Below are 6,426 nucleotides of genomic sequence, written 5' to 3'. Positions count from 1 at the left end.
TTATTACAGCTTTTAAGGCATCCCAGAGATTTTGGTAAGATGTTTCTTTATTTTCATTTGTTTCCAGGTATCTTTTGATCTCTATTTTGATGTCATCATTGACCCAGGAGTTATTTAGCATCATGCTGTTTAGTGTCCATGTCTTTGTGGGTTTTGGGGGGACTTTGTTGGTGTCAATGTTTATTTTTATTCCACTGTGGTCCGAAAAGGTGCATGGCAGAATTTCAGTCCTTTTAAATTTGCTTATACTTGATTTGTGTCCAATTATGTGGTCGATCTTAGAATATGTTCCATGTGGTGATGAGTAGAATGTGTATTCTGTGGTCTTTGGATGGAGTGTTCTATAGGTATCAATTAAATCCATTTGGTCCAGAGTCTCATTGAGGTTCCAGATCTCCTTGCTGATTTTTTGTCCTGATGATCTGTCTAAGGTTGTGAATTGTGTATTAAAGTCCCCAGTTATTATGGTGTTAGAGTGAATGTCTTTCTTTAGTTTTCCTAGAAGTTGCTTTATGAATGGTGGTGCACCTATGTTGGGTGCATATATGTTTAGGATAGATATTTCTTGTTGATGGAGTGAACCTTTTATCATTATGTAGTGGCCCTCTGTATCTTTTTTAATTTTTGATAGCTTAAATGGTATTTTGTCTGAAATTAGGATCACGACTCCTCCTTTCTTTTATGCTCCATTCGCCTGAAAATTTGTTTCCCATCCTCTTACTTTGAGTCTGTGTATGTCCTTTGTAGTGAGATGGGTCTCTTGAAGGCAGTATATTGTTACCTGCTGATATTTTGTCCATTTTGTCATTCTATGTCTTTTCAGTGGTGCGTTTAGTGCATTCACATTCAGACTAATTATTGACATGTGAGAGTTCGTCCCTATCATGGAGTTCTTATTGACTTGTTGTTCTTCCACTTGGTTTTTTCATTTTTTCTTTTTCTTTTTTGTCTTTCTTTTGGTTTTGGGGTTGGTTCGTGTATATTTTATTCTTTTCCCTGTACTCTTGTGAAGAACGTTGTTCTTTTTTCCTTTTCTTCTGTGTTTAGTACTTTCTTCAGTGTTTCATGTAGAGATGGTTTTGTGGTTGCATAAGTTCTTAGGGATTGAATATCTGGGAAAGATTTTAATTCTCCCTCACTGATGAAGCTTAGCTTGGCTGGGTAGGTTATTCTTGGTTGAAATTGTTTATCTTTTAGGACTTTGAAGATAGGGCTCCAAGCTCTCCTAGCCTGCAGGCTTTCTGCAGATAAATCTGCTGCTATTCTGAGTGGTCTTCCATGCTAGGTGATCTGGCCTTTTTCTCTTGCTGCCTTAAGGATTTTTTCTTTTGTGCCTACTATATTTAGGCGGATTATTATGTGTCTAGGAGTTGGTCTTCTCATTTGTTGTCTTGCGGGGATTCTCTGAATCTCTTGTGTTTGAATTTTTGTATCACTGATTAGATAAGGGAAGTTTAATTGAATGATCTCGTGGAAAGTTTGTTCCAAATTGGTCTCTGTTTCTCTTTCTGCCTCAGGGAGTCCAATTATTCTTAGGTTAGGCCTCTTGAGGCAGTCACTCATCTCTTGAACGTTTTGTTCTGTCTTTTTTAGCTTATTTTCTGTGTTTTTAAGAGTTTGGGTTATTTCTATATTTTGGTCCTCAAGCTCTGAGATTCTTCCTTCTGCTTGGGTAATTCTGCTTTCCATGCTTATCAATTTGTTATTTATTTCATTCACAGTATTCTTTATTACTGTTATCTCAGATATCAGCTCCTTCCTGGTTTCTTCTTGTGTCTCCTCAATTCTTTTTAATCTCTCCATTATTGTTTTGATATTTACATTTGCAGTTTGAGACCCTTCATTCTGGGGACTTTTCATTGTTTGCATTCCAAAGTCAGCTTTCTCAGTGTCTGCTCTCCCAGGCGTCTGGAGAGACCCATACTCTTCTTTTGGTTTTTCTTAATTTCTGTAGATTTTTCTCCCTCTCCCCGTTTCCCTCCCCCTCTTCAATTCTGTTTTTGAGGGAAGGTGGGGTTGCTTTTATTTCTCTTCTGCAATGACCTGTTCTTCCTTATGAGGTCTTCTGGCTTTGTTCGCTTTTCCCTCTGCTTTACAGTCTGTCTATTCAGCAGTATGCAGTCTTGGTCCCTAGATTTAAAAATGGGGGATATAGGAGAGGAAAATAATGGAGGAAGGGGGTGTCAATAGGGAGTTAGAAAGAGAGAAGTGCGAGAGGGAAAACAGATATACATACGAACTATCAGGTGAGAATGAGACACAGGGCTGGGAGGAGGTGAAGAAAGACATGTAAGAAAGATTCCCTAAAGAGTACTGATTGCTACACAGAGACAGGGCAATAAAATCGAGAAACAGTGTAAGTCAGAAGGTAAACAACAAACGTGATCTAAACCAACAGTTACAATGATAAAATCATAAGTCAAAATAAGCAAAAGAGAGAAGTGCAAGAGCGATAACAGATATATATACCAGCTATCAGGTGAGAAAGAGTCACAGGGCTGGGAAGAAGTGAAGAAAGACACGTAAGAAAGATTCCCTAAGGAGTACTGATAGCTACACAGAGACAGGTCAATAAAATCGAGAAACAGTGTAGATCAGAAGGTAAACAACAGACGTGATCTAAACCAACAGTTACAATGATAAAATCATAAGTCAAAATAAGTGAAAGAGAGAAGTGCGAGAGGGAAAACAGATATACATACCAACTATCAGGTGAGAGAGAGACACAGGGCTGGGAAGAAGTGAAAAAAGACAAGTAAGAAAGATTCCCTAAAGAATACTGATAGCTGCACAGAGACAGGCCAAAAAAATCAAGAAACAGTATAAGTCAGAAGGTAAACACCAAACTTAATCTAGACCAACAGTTTCAATGATAAAATCATAAGTCAAAATAAGCGATCAGACTAGAGTCACTTCTGTGATCTCTGATTCCAGCCTCTCCCTTTTGTTTTTCGTTGCAGCATAGGGGTGCGGCTTTGTCTCCTGTTTCACGCTGTTGTCTTAGGAACTGAAGTAAAGTTTGTTGATAGGTGGGCGGGGCAGTGGAAGTCTCTGCCTGGAGAATGGCAAGGTAGTTTACCCAGATCTGTTTTTCTCCACTTGTCTGGGTCCCCTGGCTTGGGGTTTCACACTGAGTGCCTCAGACTGGGTGGGCCCGGAGTTCCAGAGCTCCAAAGCTCCAAAGGGCAGGCAGTGGGTGGTGAGAGTGGCTCTGGGCCCCCCACAGGGTACTTCAGCCAGGAATGGGACCAGTGCCTCTGAGGGGCGGGTGCCCAGAGCTTCCCTGTGTGACTGGCGGTGCCAGGTGCCAGACTGGAAATAATGCAGCTGGGGAGAGAGCCGGAGGGAGCAGGGACCCAACACTTCCCCGCACGCTGCAATATCTGGCCTTAGGAAATGAGGTAAAGTTTGTTGCTAGGTGGGCGGAGCAGTGGAAGTCTCTGCCTGGAGAATGGCGAGGTAGTTTAAGCAGATCTGTTTTTCTCCACTTGTCTGGGTCCTCCAGCTTGGGGTCTCACGCTGAATGCCTCAGCCAGGGTGGACACGTATTTCCAGAGCTCCAAAATTCCAAAGGGCAGGCTGTGAGCAGCGAGAGTGGCGCTGGGATCCTACAGAGTACTTCAGCCAGGAATGGGACCGGTGTCTCTGAGGGGCAGGCGCTCAGAGCCTCCCTGTGTGACCACCGGTGCCGGGTGCCGGGCTGGAGACAATGCAGCCAGGGAGAGAGCCGGAGGGAGCAGGGACCCTAAACTTCCCCGCATGCTGCAATATCTGACCTTAGGAAATGAGGTAAAGTTTGTTGCTAGGTGGGCGGGGCAATGGAAGTCTCTACCTGGAGAATGGCTAGGCAGTTTAAGCAGATCTGTTTTTACCACTTGTCTGGGTCCTCCGGCTTGGGGTCTCACGCTGAGTGCCTCAGCCAGGGAGGACCCGGAGTTCCAGAGCTCCAAAGTTCCAAAGGGCAGGCTGTAAGCGGCGAGAGTGGCACTGGGACCCTACAAAGTACTTCAGCTAGGAATGGGACCGGTGTCTCTGAGGGGTGGGTGTCCAGAGCCTCCCTGTATGACCGACGGCTTGGTGCCGGGTGCCCGGGCTGGAGACAATGCAGCCGGGGAGGGATCTGGAGGGGGCTGGGACCCGAGACTTCCACACACGAGTAGAATGGCAGCAGTGGGGGGGGGCGCAATATCTGTTCTTGCGTGGGACTGAAGTTCCCGGGCCTGACCCCAGCATGGTTGGTGGTGGGCTGGGGGATGGGGGTAAAGAAGTAATAGCCTTTTGGGGAACTCACTTTCAGAGAATCTCACCAGTTCACCTGTGCCGTCGCCATCTTGCCCCGTCTCCGGAATGGTAATAATTTTTTAAGTAAAAGAAAGTAAGAAGTAGAAATGGACAATGAAACAAGGGAAGGTGGTTACCATCATTAGTCATTCGGGAAATGCAAATCAAAATCACCATGATATATCACATTACACTTACTAAGATAGCCACAGTAATGACATGGAAAAAAGAATAAAAGTAGCACATAAGTATTGGCAACACTTTTGAGAAACTGGAGATGCCGTGAGCATGCAACTGCACTCCAGGCTGGACGATGGAGTGAGACTCTAATTAAAAGAGAGAGAGAGAGAGAGAGAGAGAGACAGGAATTTGCAGACTGCTAGTTGGACTTAAAATTACCCATATGCCACTTAAAATTTGGCAATTACTCAACAGGATATATATAGTACTGCCATATCACCCAGATGTTCCAGCCGTAGGTATATACCCCAAAGAACAGACAACAAGAGATGAAACAGATATTTCAGGCCAATGTTCATTGCAACATTATTCACAATATCCAAAAGGTGGTGACAACCCAAATACCCATCAACAAATGATTATAAAAACAAAATGTGGTATATACATACAACAGAATATTATTCAGCTATAAAATTGATTTAAGTTGGGATAAAAGGAACCATATATATTAACCCTGAAAGCATTATGTGAAGTGAAAATAGTGACACAAAAGGAAAAATATTATATAATTACTGATAAATAAATTATCAACAGTAGAATAGTTCATGCAGACCAAAAGTAGACTTGAAATTACAGGGAGGGGGAATATGGAGTTATGGCTTAAAGACTCAAGTTTCTGTCTGAGGAATGAAAATGCTTCTAGTATTAGTTCACTACATGGCTGATACGCTTCGCGCCACTGAAGAGTACATTCAAAATAAAGTTACTGAATTATACATTACTTGTATTTTACTATAGTTTTTGAAAGATAAGAAGAGTATCTTTAAACTGGCAAAAAATACACCAATTATTGAATTGTCCCTGACGAAAACTAAAAAGAAGATAAGAAGACAAGTGAAAAGAACTCAAGTAGCATAAATACATTGATAATTTTTCCTGAAATACTATTTGTCACAACATATTCTACAAGTTGTTTTCTGATGTAGTTGTAACTATTGTTTGCCATGGATAAATGGATCATTTTGACTACTCCATACACCTACTTTAATTTTTGAAAATTTTAAATTTAATTTATTTTTAAATCTTATTTTACTGGTTCAAACTGCAACACTCTGATTCTAAGTAAAGTTTAAAATCTATTCACATGGTGAGTGGTAATTTATGTTTACTCTTCTGTGATTGCCTATTCTTCTTATGTTGCTTGCTCCTGCTAGATACAGACCCTCTTAGACAAGGATAGCTATGCTAACACAAAATGGAATAGATAAATTTTGAGACTTCATTGGATTACATCCATCTTACTAAATCTTACTTCCCATGATGACAAAGCCCAGTGTGGCATGAACATAGTTCTTGTACAATTTCCCACCCAATTATGACCTAGTGAGTCCAGTTGCTTCTATATAATAGTAGGCAATCTGTACCATGGATCTCCCAAGTCCATCAAGGCATGGCAAAAGAGAAGTGAAGTGTGTCTGTGTAAAAAGAGAGTTGACACTGCTGGCTGGAAAATACTGTGCTAAGAAATTCCTGCTTGCAAGATGGGCCTCTGACTGGTTTCTGGAAACTTGCCTGGTGAACAGTGTCCTCCACTGATACAAAGTTTTTCCTAACTGAGAGGAGTGGCTCATTGTGTTTAGGCGGGTGCTGCAAACAATACTGTGCTGAATACCAGATTTTCTTCTGGGGTCTGGATGTGTGGTATGTGCTAGACAGTGGGTGCCAACATGACCTTAAGGGTGCAGAGTCTTTAATGTGATCCCTTGACGGAAACACTGAGCATATGTTGTTGAATTTTTGCTGTTTGGGGTAAGAATGAGCGCTGTGTGAATGTCTTGGGATGAAGACAGTATAAAGGAGATTGCACGTGGACTCCTCTAGATTCTGCTTGTGTGCTTTTCCTATATGATCTGCTGCTGAATATTCCTATGACACTTTAATAAATCTTAGCCACAAGATGACTCT

The sequence above is a fragment of the Carlito syrichta genome, unplaced genomic scaffold (genome assembly GCF_000164805.1).
Source record: "Carlito syrichta isolate Samal-C Ts95f unplaced genomic scaffold, Tarsius_syrichta-2.0.1 Scaffold310246, whole genome shotgun sequence".
NCBI classification, from domain to species: Eukaryota; Metazoa; Chordata; class Mammalia; order Primates; family Tarsiidae; genus Carlito; species Carlito syrichta.
Note: the sequence above shows the minus strand (reverse complement) of the source record.